Source organism: Plecotus auritus (assembly GCF_963455305.1).
Source record: "Plecotus auritus genome assembly, chromosome: 1".
NCBI lineage: Eukaryota > Metazoa > Chordata > Mammalia > Chiroptera > Vespertilionidae > Plecotus > Plecotus auritus.
In genome coordinates, this window is record NC_137770.1 from 74,609,849 (window position 1) to 74,631,443 (window position 21,595).

Consider the following 21,595-nt stretch of genomic DNA (forward strand, 5'->3'; position numbering starts at 1 on the left):
CAGGGGCCTCAAGTCCTCCTGAACCCCTCACTGACTGAGGCTCAGGCAAGCAGGGCTGGTGGAGGCACAGGTAACCAGGGCCAGCCAAGGCTTGCGCTGCCGGCAGTGGCAGCAGCAGAGGTATGGTGGAGGCGTCGCCTTCCCCTGGTTGCCAGGTCGCCTCCCACCCCTGAGGGCTGCTGGACTGTGAGAGGGGGCAGGCCAGGCTTAGGGACCACCCCTCCAGTGCATGAATTTTCATGCACCAGGCCTCTAGTTATCTCAATAAATGCCTGCATTGAGCAAACTTCACTACCTGTCTGCCTCAGGAATGGGTTAGCCATAGGTGCATGGGAAAACATATAATGTCAAGATAAGGCTGAATTGCCATGATATTCATACATTAGAGATATATGTTTGTTGGTATTAGTGAAGAGGGGATTAACAAATAAAAGAGAATAGAGTTTATTATGTGGTAGGCATGGTGCAAGATGCTTTACATATAATACAGATTTTATTTGCATAATGATCATATAAAGTTGGCATTACTATTTTAGACATTAAAAATATTTTAAGGGCTCAGAAAAAGAAAGAAACCTGACTAAAATCCCAAATATTTGAGTTACACTCCTTTTTTCTCCAAAGCAAAAATTTTAATATTAGTAAAATTTCTACCATATTACTCTAGCTCTTCATTCATAACTCTATGGAAACAGGTATAAATTCCATTTTAATTGTCTATATATCCATGTCACCAACCAGGCTTCTCCCTTTTGCCTGCTTAATTTTCTTAATAGAACTATATAAGTCAGATTTTAACCAGAGGAGCAGAAGCAATATGAAGATAATATGAAGATATTTACTGCAAGGAATTGACTTATGCAATCATGGGCCTACATATATAAGTACAATATCCACAGGATGGGTCAACAGGAAGGACATGGGTTATAAGCTGTTGTCCACAAAGGTACCTCAGCCATGCTTTTAAGGCCTTTCAGCAGAATGAATCAGACCCACCTACTTTCTCTAGGATAATCTCTCTTAAATTGAATATAAATTTTAAATATAGCTACAAAATATCTTCATAGCAACATCCAAATTAGGGTTGGATTGATACTGATACACCAAAAAGACTATCACAACTGACATATTTTACTTTTTTATTATTTATTATCTCTCTTTTCTCACTGAAATGGAAGCTCCAAGAGGACATTAATTGTTTAGTTTTGTTTACTGCTGAATTATTCAGAAGCTAGAACACTGTCTGGAACATGGAAATTAGGCAAAAAAACATGTGGAATGAAAGAATGAAGAATGAATGAATGACTTTCTTGTAGGAAGAAGCCTCCTCTTCTCACATGGTCTCTTCAGCATCAGCACAGTTCCCAGGACAGAGATGTTCATAATTCTTTTGAATTAAATTACCAAGAGAAGACCAGCCTGCGATGCACATTCTCTCCTTGCCTGTGGAATTGCACAACTTGGGGGAATTGTGTTGTGGCAAAGATGGGAATGGAGAGCCATGATATCACCAAGTAAGGAGGAGTGGACATCGGCACCATCACACTCCTGCCTGGACTCTGGGAACTGAAGCTAGGAAGAGATGTGATTGCAATTGGCAGTCATGCGTGGAGAGATTCAATGTAGGGTAGGCTGAAAGGAAGCAGGAAGGGTCATAGAGTGTGTGGTTTCTGGATCCTTCTGCTTCTGAAAGACAGCCCCCCGCTTCTGGGTGACAGCCTGGCAGATAAGTCACTGTCTTGGACTATCAATTCAGATGATCAGAGTCATCAGAGGAAATGGCCATGAGTTCCCAAGGTCAAACTTCAGTTTCTGTGGCCTCTGGACAATTGTCCTTGAAGGAAAAGAGCATCTGATACCATGGGGTTTTGTTTCTTTTGGAGGCCCAAAGCTGAGACTTCTCCTAACCACGGTGGGGTATTTTTATTTACAGTTGGGATGATAATTATATGTACTATTCTTTTAATATGGAACACGGTTCTTCCATTCTACTTTTAAAGAAGAGAAAGTTATCCTACCAAATCTGTTATTACCAAGTGGTATTTTCTTCTTCCCAATACACACTGGACCTTCCAGTCTGCCAGCTCAGCAGATGCATGTGAATATGTGCATGCCCCACTCTCTCTCTCTCTCTCTCTCTCTCTCTCTCTCTCTCTCTCTCTCCAGTCAATAGTAGAGATGTAAATAGGAATAGAGATGGAAACGTGGGAATGACCAATGAATAGAATGCTTACCTAATGTTCTGCTGTGCTCTGGACTATAAGGAAACTACAGTGAGAAAGTTAAAAAGTAACGGAAACATTTGTCTATGAGGCTATGAATTTGGCACTAAAAGAGGCAACCATATATAAGACAGAGTCAGTGGACAAGAGAAGCAGTAAACTGAAATATTAGACCATGGAATCAGGCTATGAGTTTCCCTCCTTATAAATCTCTATGTATCAAGGAGCTAGAATCAGAGCCAGAACTCTGGGAGATGTGGTTAGCACAATTCAGTAGTCACCAAATAAACGTTTGCTGGAGGTAAAATGACAAAACACCTGTTAGAACAGATAGAGAGAAGCTTCAAACGTATATCACGGAGGGATTTTTAAATGCACAATAGATGATGCCTAAAGAGATGTACATTTCAAAGCTCCACAAAAACCACCCACCCATAATTCTTTCTCAGACTACTTTGTTGATTGCTGTTTACAGCAGTCAAATGCTCAGAAAGATCTGCTTGCTCTACCACTCCCAAAGCAAAACATGATTTCACAACATCATCCTTCAAAACCTGGAGAAGCCCATCAGTGAGGCACTGAACCAATTGTTTAAGAAGAGAATACTCATTAGACTGAACTTGGAGGCTCAAGGATCAGGAGATCTCTGGACATGTTCCAGAGACAAAGGAGCTGTTAAAAAGTATTGAATTAATTTCAATACAAATTGAAAATAAAAAAAAAAACAGATCTGAAAAATAAGTATGAGTAAAGGATGGCACTGATAAAAATAGTTTTTAAAAATTATTTGTATTGGACTTTGCCATGTTTTCATGGATTGCATGAACCTGAGTGCTTCTAAATTATAAAATTCTACATCTAAAGCAGATTGTGCAGCCAAGTGGGAATTGAATATTTTGGGAGGATATTATTTATTTACCTACTCTCTAAATGTTACTAAAATGATTTAAGAAACTTATAAAGATGCATACAGTGGAGTAAGATAAAATAAATTTAAAACAACTATGAAAATAAGACAAACAGAAAATAAGGTTAGACAAATAAGATGGAGCCAGAAAATAGATTAATATCCAAAAATGAATTTGTTAGACACTAGATGACATAGGAGGATAAGAAAGCCTTCCAGCTTTTCTTCTACTTCCTACCATCATCCAATCTCCCCATTAGTTCTCTAAACACTATGAGTGGATGGCATAATGTCACAACATCAGGCTTCTCTGTCACTAAGCTAGCCAATTCTCTCATTTCCTTCCTGGGGGAAGGAATAGAAATTAAGTGGTAACTAAATGAGTATGGAAGGAGAAGGGGTCTCAATGTTTTTTCCACAATGCAATCTGCCTTCATATAAAAGTTAATAAATAAAATTGAATCAATAAGTATGTCTTTCAACACAACCAGAATTTAACAAAGACAAGAGAGAAAATAAGAAATCCAAATGTAGATAGGAAAAAGTCAGTGATTCTAAAAATGCTCAATGTCGTTAATCATCAGAAGATGCAAATTAAAACCACAATGAGATATCACCTCACACCTGTCATAATGGCTATTATCAATAAATCAACAAACAACAAGTGCTGGTGAGGATGTGGAGAAAAGGAAACCCTTGTGCACTGTTGGTGAGAATGCAGACTGGTGCAGCCACTGTGGAAAACCGTATGGAGTTTCCTCAAAAAGTTAAAAATGAACTGTTTTTTGACCCAGTGATCCCACTTCTAGGAATATATCTGAAAAAAAAAACCTAAAATACTAATTCAAAATAATATGTCCACCCCTATGATCATTGCAGCATTATTTCCAATAGCCAAGATCTGGAAACAGCCCAAGTGCCCATCAGTAGGTGAGTGGATAAAAAAGCTGTGGTACATTTACACCATGAATATTAATCAACTGTAAAAATGAAGAAAATCTTACCTTTGGCAACAGCATGGATGGACCTGGAGATTATCATGCTAAGTGAAATAAGCCAGTCAGAGTAAGACAAATACCATATGATCTCTCATATGGAATCTAATGAACAAAATAAACTGACAAACAAAATAGAAACAGAGTCATGAATGCATTGAATAGACTGACAGTTGAAGGAGGGGAGGAGGGTTAGGGGTCTGGATGAAAGAAGGTGAAGAGATTAAGAAAAAAACATATATATACACACAGACAACAGTGTGGTAGCCAGAGGGAAAAGAGGGTGGGCATAGGTGGAGGTGGGCAAAGGGGGGATAAATGAATAAATGGGGATGGAAACAGACTTGGCTTTGGGTGTTGATGCAGATGTTTTGCTGAGTTGTACACTTGAAACCAGTATGGTTTGTGAACCAGTGTCACCCCAATAAGTTCAATTTTTAAAAAAAGAAAAAGTCTGTGATTCTATCACTGATAAGGTTTTTAGGGATTAAATGATAACATTTGTTTCTTCCCCTCTTGACTTCAGAACCAAAGGAGAGATGGATATTTTAGCTCCATCTTTCTGATTCCAACCTCAACAGAAATCAGAAAGACGAAAACTAAAATACCAGCTCTATTACTGGAGTAGCTGAATTTGAGAACTCAAGTGGACCTACAACCAGATATGAGACTTAATGAGTGTCCTGTAAATAGAATCCATAGTCTGCAGCACTTTAGGTTTCCCTACTGCAGAGGCATAGTATAGCTAGGTGAGCTCCAATTGCATGAGCAGTTCAATAGAATCCTGACAAGAGGTGGCTCCAAATGAAGAGGATCCAGCTGAGCCACATGCATTCAGAGCCTCTTCTTTCTCTTGCCAATCAGTTGAGTCTCTCCTCTCATTGGTGGATGAGGGGAGTTGGTTAATGAATGAGGCACACAATTATATCTCCCATGTGTCTCTATCCTCCATGGGTTGAGACATAATCATTGTCCCTGATGGACTGTAAAGCTGCAGTACCATCCTCAGGTGCAACAGATAAATAACACTGGGATGCATAGAAAAGAATGGGAAACAAATTTCTGCAAGGATTAATCCATTTATAAAATCTATATCCAAAGCTGCAGGTAATATGTACCTATGTGTGAGCTTGAACAGGTACATGGAGCAACTGGTTTGTTCTAGCCCTAATAGTCTAAGAGGCATGACAATGCCACAAATAGCATATTAACATAAAGCATAAGTCAAGATGTCTCTTCCTAGTGCTGTCTGTCATCCAAGATCAAATAGTGTGTTGGGTCATTCATCCCTTGAAGCCTTCCAATTCTTCTCCTTGTTCTCAGGTTTAAGTTACAACCTCTTAGATTATCCTACAAAACCTCATATTGTGGTCTGGGACCTGTCTATAATTAGTATCTCATTTCTTATGACTCTCCCTCACCCTCAACTTTACTATTTTTTAAGCATCATCACTGTCACATGGGCATTCTCCTCTGAAACACTCTCATCCTCTTGCTCCTGCTGGTTAACCTCAACCCATATTTGAAGTCTCCATTTCCTCTAGGTAGCATCCTCTTGGTTAGGAATGGCTATTCCACCCCCTGTATTGTACTAATAATTTACTTGTCAATATCTCTTACTAGAACTTATACTCCATAAAGCCAGGGACCATGTCCATTATTTTATTGTTTATTCCCAACATACAGCATAGTTTGTTGCATCAAAGGTGCTGAATATATATTTACTAATTATATAATGAATAAGACTGTGCCCCCAGCCCTGGCCAGTGTGGCTCAGTTGGTTGAGTGCTGCCCCATGCACCAGAAGGTCACCAGTTCAATTCCTGGTTGGGGCATATTCCCAGGATTTCTGGCTTGATCCTCAGTAGAGGGTGTGGGGGAGGCAGCAAATCGATGTTTCTCTATGTTTCTCATTCTCTCTCTCTCTCTAACTCTCCCTTCTTCTCTCTCTAAAATCAATAAAAACATATTTTAAAAAAACAATAAAAAAGACTGTCCCCCCAAAAAAACCTGTCCCCCAACCATAGGACCCCAACCCCATCACAGCCTCCTTTTCCCTCTGCTAACAAACTCAGATTCAAAGTAATGAGAAATATAAATCTCAAAGTTCTGTTTCTTCGTTAAGTGTTTTTATTTTTGTTGCTGCTACTAGATAAAGTCTCCAAAGACCAGAGAATTTGGAAATCAGCAGTTTTCCTTCTTTTCTGCCAAGTTAAGGGAGTTACAGCTCTCTCCTCCCAAAAGTACACCCACCCTCCCAAGTGACTTATTAGCTCCAATAGAGCCCAGGAGCCAACAAGATTGCCTTTGTTCAATTGCACAGCCATAGCTATTTTTCAGCCCTCATTAGCATTGCTCTCAACAGGCTGATTATAGCCCTACCCGCTCCAAGGATGACTTTGATTGAGAGGGGAGTGCAGTTTTCTGTCAAAGCTCACACTCATAAAATATTTAAAATCCAAAAGTTGCTGCTCCCCACCCTCTGAGCTGATCCCATGACCAACCTCTTTCTACTCCTGTTCCTACAATTCCCAGGGTAAGTTCCTTAGGGAAAGCAACCTTTCTGATGTTTCCCCAGACATTACCTACTACCTCGAAGAAGGATCTTGCCTCTATGGCAGGGTTCTTAAATCTGATTCAGAGGTAGGGTTTTTGGCGATGTAAATGCATTTGCAAAATTTGTGCAAAGATACATTTATTTGAGTGGAGGGGAGTCTGTAGCTTTGACTAGAGCAGCCCAAAGCCTCACTGTCCTATCAGTTTAACTGGATGGTCCTTTCAAAGCATCTTCCAACTGATCCCAACCAATGGTTTTCTCTTTCCTAAACTTTTTTTAACTGAAGCCATAAGCTTGGAAAATCTCATACAATGGGTTCTTTGTCTCAGCTTATTTTGCTTCAACCTTAGGGCCCCTTCCAGTGAGGAAGCAATGAGGGGAGATGCTGAGGGGCTGGAAGACCCAATTGCACCATTTTATTTTATTTTATTTGTATCTATTTCAGAGAGGAAGGGAGATGGAGAAAGAGATAGAAACATAAATGAGAGAGAATCATTGATCGGCTGCCTCCTGCACATCCCACACTGAGGACCAAGCCTACAACCCAGGCATGTGCCCTGACCAGGAATCGAACCGTGACTTCCTGGTTCATAAGTCGATGCTCAACCTCTGAGCCACACTGGCTGGGTCACTGCACCATTTTATTAAAGTGTCCAATAATAGAAGATTAGAGACCTGGGTTCTACTGTGGACTCTGCCTCTAAATATGTGTGTGACTATTTGCGAGTTACTTATATTCTATATTCTATTTATTGAAAAAATAAATAAAAGAAAAGCAATATGAAGTATATAAACCCTAAAGTCTCTCTGAACTTTAAAACATCTAAATCACATGCAATCAGACCATATGGGCAGAAATTATACTATGAATAATTAGCTGTACAGGTACAGCTATGTTAACATATTCTGTTGTTTTTTTATGGTCTAGAAGTGCATGAGCATGTTGTATCTAACAAGACAAGCTTAGACTATTACCTATGTGTTCTTCCTTCTCTATATTTTTTACCATGTTATTTTCCCTCATGTTTTAGATATCAGCAATGATAGTAAGATCTCAGAAGAATAACAGAACAAAGGAGTCAACTTTCATGTTTAAGTTTCAGAATAGACTTTGAAATCCTCAGCATAGAACACAGATTGAATAGATTTCTAAGGAAGCCGTGATAATAGAAGAGCTTTATTTCTTGCTTTAGACTTGATAAAGATTCCTCGCAGTGGAGAGGGAGGAAAGAGATGAAGGGGCAGTGCTTGGACATGAGCGTGTCCCTGAGAGAATGACTCTCACACTGCCACTCTCCCCGAGGCAACACTGATTGGAAAGGCCTTATGCATAAAGGTCCTATGTTACTTTCCCGGGTGGTTCTCAGGAGAGTGAATAAAGTCCAAGAGTTTCCCGTAACAAGGAGAATCTAGGTAGAGGCTCTGGAATAACCCCAAACCTCCTCCTGCCCAAGAGCAGCACAGGGAGCACCTTCTATAGGACAGTGGATTAACATCTTCTGTAATCTCTATCTGCTGACAGAGAAGTGGGGTTCTGCCTCTAAGGTGACTGCTCGTCAGCAGCCAATGACATCTTATTCTGCTATCAACATAACACATATTGAGAAAGATGGCATTGCCAACAGCACTTCTCAGCCTTTCATATTTGACAGAGATCTATGTTCTTAATGCAAGAAACTATATTCAATAACACAGGTCACAATAGTTATTGTTGGACATGCTGACTTTTATACACTAAAATAACTAGTGTATAATTCCTTTAAAAATGCAAAATGCTTCATTGCTTTTCTACATGTATCAAGACATTAGTGACATGCAAACACCATAACAGTTAACAACACAGATCCTTTGCCATGGAAATTCATCTGAGCTCAATATAGAGGTACCGGGCTATGATGCTGACCACATCTTCGAGCTCTGTGGCTGGCAGGGCAAGTCCTGAGTTTGGATTTATCCACACGCCCAGACAACGCGCCACTTTGTACAGTTGTGACTGTGGCCACAGACCACAGGCAGCTCCCACATCGCCTTTCCTCCAGGGCATCACAAGGAAAACAAGCTGGTGTGTGGAAACTACATTGACACTTATTATTTTAACACCAGGGAAAGAAGTATTAATCCAGCAATGTCAATTTTGAAAAGACCCAAAGTACAAAACCTGAGATTTTTCATTTGAGAAAAAGAACATATGTTTGCAGGCCCACATTATACCCCCTGAAGAGAAGTTTAAAAATGACAAGTATAGGACCTGACAGTTTGGGGTCCACAGAATTTGTGGTTGGCCTCTTAGACCACCTCACACATTTCCTTGCAAAAAGAAAAAACAGTGGAACCGTCTCTCTGCCACCACAATGTACCGTTCATATCTCAGCAGCACCACTGACTCAGAATGAAGAATACATTTTTGTCTTTGTACTTCTGATTCCTTAGGTGAACAATCCGGAACAGACAACCTTTGTTTATGATAGTTTTTCTCACCCCTTCCCCATTTTTTTATTTTTTAGAAATCTGACTTTTTTTCTCATTAAATCTCATGTAGTAATTTGGCTATGTGAGATTTTGAAAGGTAACTTAATCGCCTTCCAATATTCACCCCTAGCCCCTCTCCAAAAAAAAGTGACCAAGATACCCCTTTACATCAGGATAGTTCATGTGAATGGGAAATGTTAATGGGAGTTAGATAATGTTTGTGAAAATACCTTCAAAAATATGAATTGATTATTATCGTGTCCCAGAAAAAGGTGTCTTCCCTGCCCAGCTGACCACTTTCAGCTTGAGGGGTCAGGGAAGGCAGTCACTAGGCACTCACAGAAGGCAGTCACAGAGGAGGACAGCCTACAGAGGCAGAAATGGGGAGGGGCTCTGAGCCAGCAGAGGTGTGGTCTCAGCATGCTGGGTCAGCATTTGTGTGGGCAAGGACCAGCAAGACTTCACAGGAGCCCAGGACACATCAGGGACTCAGTCCTGAGCCAGTCCTGCCTGTACATGATTGGCCCTGCCTACCTTTCCAACTGCATCTCCACTCTTTCCCTCCTGTGCTCCATTCAGCCAGCCTAGAGTTCTAGCAGGTCAGAGAGCATGCCGACCTCAATCCTGCCACTTGGCCTAGCTGTACCTTGCTGTTTCCTCTGCCAGGAATACTGTTGTCCTAGATCTCTCCATGGTCACTTCCTCATTTTTATTTTTTTCTCAAATGTCACCTCTTGATCTTGATCATCAATTGGTCCTACCTTCCCTATGCCACCACATGCTAACCACTCATTATCTCCTTATTCAGCCTTATTTTTCTTTTAAGCCCTTAAAGCCAGCTGACATATGTTAGATGTAGGCTTGCTGTTTTGTTTTATTAATACTTGTCTTTATCACTAGTGTGCATATTCTATGAGGTCAGGGAATATTTTGTATTCATCTCTTTATCCCCAGTTTCTAAGTAGTGCCAGGTACAAAAATTGGTACTTAAGAAATATGTGTTGGATGGATGGATGGGTGGGTGGATGGATAAACAAATAAATGAATGAACTAACCTATGTCTGCCATTCACATTCCTCTTGCTCATGGTTATCCTTTAGAGGAGGTGAAAACCATCTCCTAACGAGATAGCCACCCCAAATTGAGGCCAAATATCCATTCAGTTATTAGTAAAAAAGTGTTTATTGGACATTGACCACATACAATGCCTGTTTTGTATGAGGCTCTACGTTATACCTTATGGAGTTTACTCCTTATTAAGACCATCCTCATTTTTAATTCATCAAAATTGTTTAGAGCATTCAATCAATTTTCTAAAGCTTCCCTTCTATCACGCAATCATGAATTAACATCCTCCTGGGTTCTGAATACACTTTCTACAGCATTTAAGGCCAGAATGATATTACTTACTTTGGGAATGTAGGATTTTATTTTTCAATTATAACAACATCTGTTTTTTTTTAATATATCAATCCACAAAACTCTGTCCTCTGGTACCATCTGAAAGTTATCACAAAAATGCTGCACATATTCTTCTGAGAGAGAATGCCCCACTCTGTTTATTTTGGCTAATTATGCCATTAAACTTGGCTCCTCTGCTCCATATTAATGCCATTAAAAGTGGGTGCCTAGTTGCCTGGTCTTCCCTGACACTCCTCTACCAGGCTCTCTACACTTGGGCTAATGTCTGCCCTGGGAAGGAGCCTGAGCTGGAGCCAAACAGCCTCTCAGTATCTCCTTGGCAGTCTGTGCTCTCCTGTCCCTTTCTGCATGTTCCCTTGGCACTAGCTGGTACTGGCGCAAATCAGTGCTTATAGCGAAATTAGTAAGTGACACCAGCAGCCTCTTCCAGAGTGTCAGTGATTCCTTTAAATGGACATGACCCTTCTCTCACCCCAATGGCACCACATAAGCCAACACCCCCAAGTTTGGAAGTGGATTCCACTTGGTGTTTCCCATTGTTTATGGATTCCTGGCCAAATTCTCAAGCCCTGTGAACTTGTTCTCATCCAAGTCAATTAAATGCAATTCAGCAGGAAACATTTCATGACGTAGAGATCTCCAAATATGCATTGCCCTCTGCCAGGGCTGGGCCAATTCTTTTGAAAGCAGGCCACTTAGCGATTGTTACTGTTATTTAAGTACAAAATCAGTCAAGAAAGATAAATCACGGGTCCTGTGGGGAAGACAGGAAAAAGTAAAACATTCTCATTTCCCTCTGCTGCAGGCTTATATAGATGTCTTCCAGTGAAATGGACTTTTGGTTTGGCACCATTAATAAGGTTTAAAAAAGAATCTTATAAATAAGTCCATTTAAATAAATAAATTCATGGCAAGAAAGGACAGATAATCTATATGAGTATGTAACCACCCAAAGGACCATATTCCAATTTGCTTCATTGCTTTCTAAACTTACCAAATTATTACTAGGTAATTCTTAAATTAGACAGTATAGTGAAACTTCAATCTTCTCTTCCAGCAATCTCATTGTGACCTGCCTTGCTGAGGCCTGGGAGACACCCTCTCCCAAATAGAGCCTGTGAGGTCAGGATCACCCTTACAGGCCATCCTATTCGTGCATCGCATCGCTGTTTGGTAATCAAAGGCTAAGTGTCAAGAAATGGACACTCAGGACAATTCCCTTATCAACACCCCTGATCAAATGGGGGATGAGACCATAGAGTGTGAATTGTGAAGATACAGCACCATAGTAGAAAGACCATTTCAACAGGTGTGCTCTACTCATAGAGGTGCCTTCTTTAAGAGATGAGGTATTAAAAACAGGAGACTGGTGATCCCTGCCAACACCTGAATATTCACAATGTCTCTTTAGTGTCCCAACTATGGTATTTGCACAATTCTGTGCAGGAGAAAACCTCCATAAAGGAAAGGGACAATGGTGACCGATGAATGAGCAGAATTAAATTTCACTTGGTTCTTTGTGTTTATTTGGATCCTAATTTCTTAAGCAGGTAGCCTATCCCCAGACCCCAAGTGTGATTTGACCTGTTAAGAATAAAGTTGCCAACAGTGTACACTTGAATCCTTCTTAAAACCTGTGACAATTATATAAATTGGCTTGGAAATCTATAGCTTTGTAGGTTTTCCACATGCCGATGATGCCTTTTATCTATAAGATCTTCACTCCTTCCCCAGTTATAGTAGCCCACCTTGGACATGCATAGTTCATCCAGTTAATTACCTTTCGCATCAAACTCTGGCATTTAACTCACAGGAGCTTTCCCTACAAATTTCATTGTGTGTATGTGTACATACTCTGGGGAATGTGCATTTGAATTGGGGCTGGAGTGGGGGCAGGGTCATCAGCATGCCTTCTGTGTGAGTAAGCCTGGATATACCTGTGATGGAATTCTCTCTGATCATTAATCATAAACATATCCACTATTCAAACTCTGTTTTTCTTCTCATGTGTGGCAAGTCAGATATTTTCCATCCTAACATGAGCAATTAAGTTTTGAATTGTTTGCATATCCGTGATTTACCTCATTTCATTGGAAAAGGTGAATGACATGGAATCTAGTTCATGGATCAACACAGTTGTGTTAACCAAGGTATGCACTCAGCTGCAAAACTAAAAACTGGAAATGGAAAACTTGCTCTCACTATCTCCAACTTGAATCACTTGAAGTGTATAAAATTCAAGCAGTATGCATCAGTATAAGATTAAACTCAATTAAATGTTAAAGACACTAAATCTCATGTGGGCAGAAATCTTATAAGAGATTCAAAATAGACTCATTTATAGTATATCTTGAATCTGTGCATTACATAAAGCAATGTAACCCAGTATCTTTCCAAACACAAGGGCCATCTCCATTTTTTCCCTTATTGGTCACAATATTTTCATGCTGGCATGAATTTTTTTTAAATTTATCTTCATTGTTGAAATATCTTCATATTACAGATGTCTGCTTTGTTTTTTGTTGTTGTTGTGTTTTTCCTCATTGACCCCCTCCTCCCTGAATTAAAAGGAGCTTGAAGCTATTCCGCCTCAATAATTTTAACACCTTTTGAATTTCTACTTTTGCTACCATGAATTATTTTATTGCCACCTGAGAGTCTTCCGTATCTCTGTATTCAAAAGGAAATGATGGAGATCAAAATAGCCAAACATTAAACCTTTAGAAGGCAGCTCAGAAAAATTAACAGTGTCTTATTTTCAAGCATAATTATTAGTTAGTTCCTTGAATCTTTATTATGGTTACATTACTTTAGTGTGACCCATCCACCATCTACAGCACTTTTCCAGTGTAAAACAGACCCATCCGCTGCCTGGTGGAAAGCCTGATGCTTTCTTTCCTCCCAGAAAGAAGAATTTGAGACTAAATGCTAGTGGAAGAATGCAATTATTGTTCTTCCAAAATGTGCAGGTCATTGTGTATATTTCTCCAGAAGCATTTGTACCAGCGCATGGCTTCACCCCACAATGCTGCCAGCACCTGCCAGCCAGCGGAGAAGAACAAGTTAGAAAGTCACTTCAGGACTTCAGAGGCATAGGCTCATCTCGTAGCATCCCAGTCTCTCCTTGACCTGTGGTCAGTCTTGAATGTAGCATTCTTTCTAAGGTTAGGGACAAAGATGAAAGGGCTGAATGGGATTGGATAAAATGTTTAGAGAATGGGGATGATTTTGCTTGATGAGGGGAACTATCTTCAAGGCTACCAAGGGGGGTATGCCAAGGATGATAACCAGAACTTGTACATTTTCCTTGAGCACCAAGAAAAAATAAATAAATAAATAAAAAGATTAACTTTTAGCTGAAAACAGGATAAGAATAAGCAAAACTTTTTAAATCAAACTTTTAATTGTGTTAAAGATAATTTTATATTTCATTACTAAGAAAACAGATACCTGTATTCCTTTCTCTTCAATCATATTTCAACTTAAGAAGATGAACTGAAGAACTCTTCAAACTATTTTTTTGCCAGCCCTAAGAAATATTTAATTTATTGCGACTGCAGCGTTTCAGAAACAAGTTAGAAATAACCTGGATCCTGAACCAAGACAGGCAGACTTTATACCCTCCCTCTAGCCTCCTGGGCAATTCTAACAATAGGACGCTTTCTCTGGATGGGATTGGAGAGGATTGTTGTCCTGGGCAGATAGGCTCCCAGCCTGAGAGCCTCAGACATGGCCTGGAGAAAGGCCGGTTTCCATTCTCTTTCAGGCAGTCAAACAAATGCAGGCGTGGTCTTGAAATCCGGGCACTTTCTTCACAGTTTGGGCCCTCAGATTCCATCACACCACAGCTGGGTGATAAGAGGTCAATATACAGCTGTTTTTAGGACTAAACGATGCTCAGCCCTTAGAAATTGCAGGCTATTTACTGTTGTCCCACAGTAATTGTGGGAAGAATTTTGGAAGATCTTCTGAGAAGCGCAGTGTAGTAAGAATGGAGAGAGAAAGCCACAATTTGAATAAAGGAAACCCAAGAGGGCTAAAGGAAGTAAAGAAATGATGGGAGTTCCTCCTCCCTTGTGGCTAGAGCCTGCACATAGCCCGGCTTTCTGGTACTCACTGACGAGACCTCATGCTTTGGACAATCATTCGCCGGCTTTGTTCAGTTCAACAGACATTGAAATGTCCTAGGTACCGCACTAGTTTTTGGGGATGTAATAATGAATCATGGCCAATGCCTCTCCACACATTATTTAAACTCGAAGTGAGGCCATAGATGTGTGAACCAAGTAGATCAGTAATCATTTCTTTCCCTTCTCTCTTCACCTGGGTAAGTCCAACTCAGCCCTTCAGATGCCACTTACATGCCACTTGTTAGCAAAAAGCTTCCTTGACCTCACTCACCAAGCTTGCTCTGAGATTCTTTTCATCTTTGTCACTCAAACTTTTTTTTATGCAAATATTTTCTCATATATGCCTGGCCAGCTTGACTCAGTAGTTGAGCATCGACCTATGAACCAGGAGGTCCTGGTTCGATTCCCAGTCAGGGCACATGCCTGGATTGTGGGCCCAATCCCCAATAGGGGATGTGCAGGAGGCAGCCAATCAATGATTCTCTCTCATCATTGATGTTTCTCTCTCTCTCCCCCTTTCCTTCCCTCTCTGAAACCAATAAAAAATATATTTTAAAAAAAATATTTTCTGAGAGATCTTCGAAGATGGCGGCATAGGTAAACACCTAAACTGCTGCCTCGCACAACAATTTCAAAACTACAACTAAAAGACAGAACGGACACCATCCAGAACCGCAGGAAAGCTGACTGAGTGAAAATTCTACAACTAGAAGGAAGGAGAAAAGCTCACAGAGAATTGGAGGTACGGCAAAGGGTCTTTGTGCGCGCAGAGAGGAAGGGCGGCGGAGTGCCTGGCTGGCTTTCTCTGGCGGAAGGGGGAAGGGAGCCCCCGACCGCATTGAACCCCAGTTCTGACTGCACTGAACACCTATTCCGGGCGAGCCCCTGGGGACCCACGCTCTTGTGGGGAGAGTCTGGACTCTTGGGCGGAGACTCGGGAGCCGGGGAAGGCGGAAGACTGAAAGTCCGCTCGCGCCAGTGCGCACAAAGGCTGCGGGAGGCTGCCACAGGCTTTCCCTAGCGGAAGGGAGTGAGAGGCTCCTGACGGCACAAAACCCCAGTTCTGACTGAAGTGAGCCCCAGTTCTGACTGCAGTGAACCCCAGTTCCAGGCGAGCCCCCGGGGACCCACGCTCTTGTGGGGGGAGTCTGGACTCTCGGGCGGAGACTCGGGAGCCGGGGAAGGCGGAAGACTGAAAGTCCGCTCGCGCCAGTGCGCACAAAGGCTGCGGGAGGCTGCCACAGGCTTTCCCTAGCAGAAGGGAGTCAGAGGCTCCTGACGGCACTGAACACCAGTTCTGACTGAAGTGAGCCCCAGTTCTGACTGCAGTGAACCCCAGTTCCAGGCGAGCCCCTGGAGACCCACGCTCTTGTGGGGGGAGTCTGGACTCTCGGGCGGAGAATCGGGAGCCGGGAAGGCAGAGGACTGAAGGCACACACGTGCTAGCAAGGGCAAGGCTGATGGGAAGCCAAGACTGAGACTCCACCCCATCCAAGCAGAGCACAGAGGCTATTGCAATTTGGCAAGTCTAATCCTATAAGGCTGTCTCCAGCACCGGACTTCTCCCAGCATAGACACAGCTGATCCTTACAGCCAACTGGCCTGGAGGTCAATTCTTCCCAGTGATACCAACAACAATAAAGACTTAATTACAACAAGGCTGTACACACAGTCCACAAAGGGGTGCACCAAGAGTGTCCACCTCAGGTTAACTGGGGAGGCAGACCCACTGGGCCAAATTGGAAACCTAGCACACAAATCTACCAACTCAGGGAAGCAGTGAAAATGCGGCGTCTAAGAATCAGATCACAAACGAAAGAAATGGAGGAAAACAAACGACTGGATATAGAATTCAAAACCACGGTTATAAGGCTTTTTAAGAATATCCTAGAAAAGGCCGATAAATATAACGAGACCCTCGAAGAGATGAAAAAGGACCAACTAGAAATTAAACATACACTGACTGAAATAAAAAATATTATACAGAGACCCAAAAACAGACAAGAGGAACACAAAAATCAAGTCAAAGAATTGAAATACAAAGAAGCAAAAAACACTCAACCGAAAAAGCAAAAAGCAAAAAAAAAAATCCAAAAAGTTGAAGATAATGTAAGAAGACTCTGGGACAACTTCAAGCGTACCAACATCAGAATTATGGGGGTGCCAGAAGAAGAGAGAGAGCAAGATACTGAAAACCTATTTGAAGAAATAATGACCGAAAACTTCCCCCACCTGGTGAAAGAAATAGACTTACAAGTCCAGGAAGCCCACAGAACCCCAAACAAAAGGAATCCAAAGAGGACTACACCAAGACACATCATAATTAAAATGCCAAGAGCAAAAGACAAAGAGAGAATATTAAAAGCAGCAAGAGAAAAACAGTTAGTTACCTACAGGGGAGCACCCATACGACTGTCAGCTGACTTTTCAACGGAAACTATGCAGGCCAGACGGGAGTGGCAAGAAATTTTCAAAGTGATGAATAGCAAGAACCTACAACCAAGATTACTCTACCCAGCAAAGCTATCATTCAGAATTGAAGGGCAGATAAAGAGTTTCACAGACAAGAAAAAGCTAAAGGAGTTCATCACCACCAAACCAGTATTATATGAAATGCTGAAAGGTATTCTTAAAGAAGAGGAAGAAGAAAAAAGGAAAGATAAAAATTATGAACAACAAATACATATCTATCAACAAGTGAACCTAAAAATCAAGTGAATTAAAAACCTGAGGAACAGAATAATCTGGTGAATACAATAGAATCAGGGGCATAGAAAGGGAGTGGACTGATAATTCTCAGGGGGAAAGGGGTATGGGGGGGTTCATAAAGAGACTGGACAAAAATCATACACCTATGGATGAGGACAGTGGGGGGTAGGTAAGGGCAGAAGGTGGGGTGGGAAATGGCTGGAGGGGAACTATGGGGGAAAAAAGGAGAAATAATTGTAATAATCTGAATAAAGATTTATTTAAAAAAAAAAAAAAAAGAGTGCAACACAGAAAAAAAAAAAAATATTTTCTAATATACATCTTTTCCATAAAGGCATTAACCTAGGACTATGCCTGGCACAATGTAGGTGCTCAAAAGTAAACTGAATGAATGAATGAATGAATGAACGAATGAATGAGTTGTGTTAAAAGCAGGAATGGAAGTATGCGTGGGACACTGTATGAGCACAGAAAAGGGGAACTTACCCCTGCCAGGAAGCTTAGAAAGAAGAAGATAATTGATCTGAATCTTGAGGATGAATAGATTAGTCAGGCAAGAAAAGAGGGAACAGGTGCACCAGCTGGGAAAGCAGCATGCTAAATCGCAGAAGCAGGAGTGGCTAGCACAGTGAGAGCAACTGCAGACAATGCAGTGTTACTTCAGGACATGAATTATGAAGGAGGGCATAGCAGGAGACATAGCTCACAAACATGGAAGCCTTTGTAAGTTATTTCAAAAGTTATTTGACTTTTGAGCAATGAGGAGGTTGTCTTTACTCAAAAGTCCACAGAACAATTGCCCCTTATCGACAACAGACACTAGAGAGCCGGTACAGGTTCACACTTAAAGTCTCTCTGTTAATCCCCACCCACCTCCACACAGCACGGACCGGGCACCACATTTCACAAGGAGCGTGTTTCCTGCTGCGGTGTTCCAGAGCACTGCCAGGCTGCCCTTTGGGTGAAGGTTAGGAGTAAAGGCGCTGTGCTCTAATCCTGGCACTGCATTAACTATCCAGGTGACACAGCCTCTCTGTGCCTCCATTTCCTCCTCTGGAAAATGATGCCAATTATACCTACCTCCTAGGGTTTTTGTGATAATTGGGTGTTAAAGAAGTGCTTGAAACATTTTAGCTATAATCCTCCCATAGTCATGGTTTCTATACAAACCAAGAATTGTGCCCTCAAGTTAATTCACCAGGGCACAGTGCAGGTGGCACTGGCACCCCCTGGCCCACTGCCAGTGCAGACAGGAAGGGACAGCTGCATTTGAACTTGGACAGTGGCTGTTCAAAAGAACTGGAATCTCTTGCTCAGGACATGTGTCTGGGAAGCAGAGTACGGTGAACCTGCTGCTGTGGCAGCTGGGCTTTCGCCCCTGTATGCGGGGCTGGCGTTTCTTAGTCATCTAAAGAAGAGGAAAACATTCAACGACCAATCCTTCTCCTCTTCAAGAAGTCAACATCGTATCAGCTTTTCTTACATGTGTCACATACTCTTGTTTCCAGAAGAACTTGAAATTCAATTTAGTCAATGGCTGGCCAAAGGGAGACTGACCATTGCCATTTATGGCCCACCCAGGGTAATTAAAATAAATGTAATAATAGCAATAATAATGATAGCTAACATTTACTGCATACTTATAGTGGGCAATGTTTGACTGTAAATGCTTGATGGACAATAAACTCTTCACAAGGCTTACCAAAACCCTCGGAGGTATTATCTCACTTTACAGAAGAGAAAGCTGTCTCTATGGTTCCCAATAACAGGAACTCAGGGAGGTTTCAGTAAAAGAGTCAAACCAAGGAAAACATGAATTCAGCAGACAATAGGAAATCTGTCAGGAAATGACACACCCAGTAACTTTATCACTCAGCACCAAGAACACTTCAATTTACCGTGTGAGTTTCTAATAATGAGGCAACCCTTTCAGTCCTCAGAAATGTCCACATAAAAAACAAGTCATGTGAAAGGCTATTTAAGGTTGAATCACTTTTTTAAAAAAAATTCTTTATTGATTAAGGTGTTACATATGTGTCCTCATCCTTTGATTCCTTCAAAATATAGAGCCATCTTAAAAGATTGTTTCTGGCATATCTGTATTAACAGGAGTTGTATTCTTTAAGTTGTTTGGAAGTTACTGGTGACCAGTCACACTTGTATAGGCTTTTCAATGTAAAAAGCGCTTTTAATGCATTTTTATCTGATCCTTTCCATTATGGCGAGTATTAGGAGTTTTTATTCTTTTTTTATATATCAAATTGAAGTTTAAGGATTCCCTCAAGCCCCAGAGCTAAGCAGAACTGGGTGCAAAAGCCAGGTACTCTGCCTAATTTCACCTTATTTTTACTATGTCATGCTTTCATCTTTTTAAATTATTGTTTAAGTATAGTTAGTATACAGCATTATATTAGTTATATTAGCTTCAGGTGTACAATATAGTGTTTTGACATTTTTATACTTTACAAAGTGATCACTCCACTAGTTTTAGTAATCCTCTGTCACCAGGCAAACTTATTTGCAATATTATTCACTATGTTCCCCTTCACCTTTTTCACCCATCCTCCACGCCCGACCCTCTGGTAACCATCCCTTTTATCTGTTTCTTTGAGTCTCTTGTTTTGTTTTGTTTGTTCATTTGTTTTATGGTTTTAGATTCTACATATATGTGAAACCGTATAGTATTTGTCTTTCCCTGTCTGCCTTATTCACTTAGCATAATACCTTCTAGATTCTTCCATGTTGTTGTAAATGACAAGATTTTATTCTTTTTTTATATCTGTGCAATATTTTATTGTGCATCTATACCACATCTTTATCCATTTATCTATTGGTGGACATCTAAGTTGCTTCTGTATTTTGGCTATTGTAAATAATGCTGCCATAAATATAGGGGGGAGTGCATATGTCTTTTCAAATAGGTGTTTTGCTTTCTTTGGATAAATAGGTTTGAATAAATAGAATTCAGATCTCTGCACAGAATAAAATTCAGTTTCACAGCCACACACTAGATACTTTAACAGGCCAATGAACTTATAAGAGCATGTCACTGGCTGGGGGGTTAGTTAAATGTATGAAACAGAGACTGTGGATGAACTGGTATATCAGCTTAGGAAAAACACTCTCAAACTCTCCTGCAAACCGGTCAACCACATATTCCTGGCATATAGATGCTTTTTATGTGTGGGGAAACAGAGACTTTAGAAACACTCAAAAGAAATTCTTTCCATACTGTTGTTGTTGTGGGGAGAGGTTGTTTTGCTTTTTTTTTTTTTTTTTGCCTTTTTTTTTTTTTTTTTTTTTTTTTTTTGCTTTAATCCAGGTTGGCAGGAACAAGGTAGTCACCTCCCCTTCTGGTCCCCAATATTTCAAGTAAAAAGACAAGAATTTACATTGCATTTTATAGAATAACATTGAGTAATTTGGGGCCCTGAGACCTACCCTGAGGTCTAGTATAGAAAAGGAAATACGGCTCCTGAACCAAGATTCAAGCCACAATTTCCTCATCCCTGATCGGTAAGCAGAAAAAGGGTTCACACTGGAGCCGTCTGGTTTCCCTCTGGAATGCCCCTCTGAGGCTTTGGCTGAGTGTGGGGAAATCCATGTCATCACCTTCCCACCATTTAATAGGCACAGTTATTAGTGACTTCCCAAGGCACTTAGATCCAGTGCCTTTAAGTCACATGGGCCAAACAATGGGATTCCTGCTCCGAAGGAGAGAGGAAGACTGTAATTTCATTTCACAGTTAGCATGCATGCTACTTTTTGTCCTAATCACTGTCCAAGTGGAAGTGTCATGTGAAATATCTATCTCTGATGTTCTCTGGCCTCTGTGGGGATTGGGCTGTGACCCTGCTCAGCACAAGGACTTCCAGCCTGAGACCTGCTGGCTTCCAGCTTGAGGCCAGATCCTAGAAAGGCCCTGGCTCCTGTATGCCTGTGGTGCTGTCATGGTGAAGACAAGAGCTTCAGTGGAGTTGGAACTTGGGACTCTGAGCACTTCACAGCTGGGACGTATGGCTTCTTTAGATGGGGAGGAGTTAGGGAAGGAATAAGAGAGGTAGATGAGACAAATGCAGCTCCTGGGAACAACCAGCCTGATCTCAGATAAGGTGCTTTTTTTCAATGCCTTGAAAAGAAAACATGCACACACACACACGCACGCACACACACACACATCACAA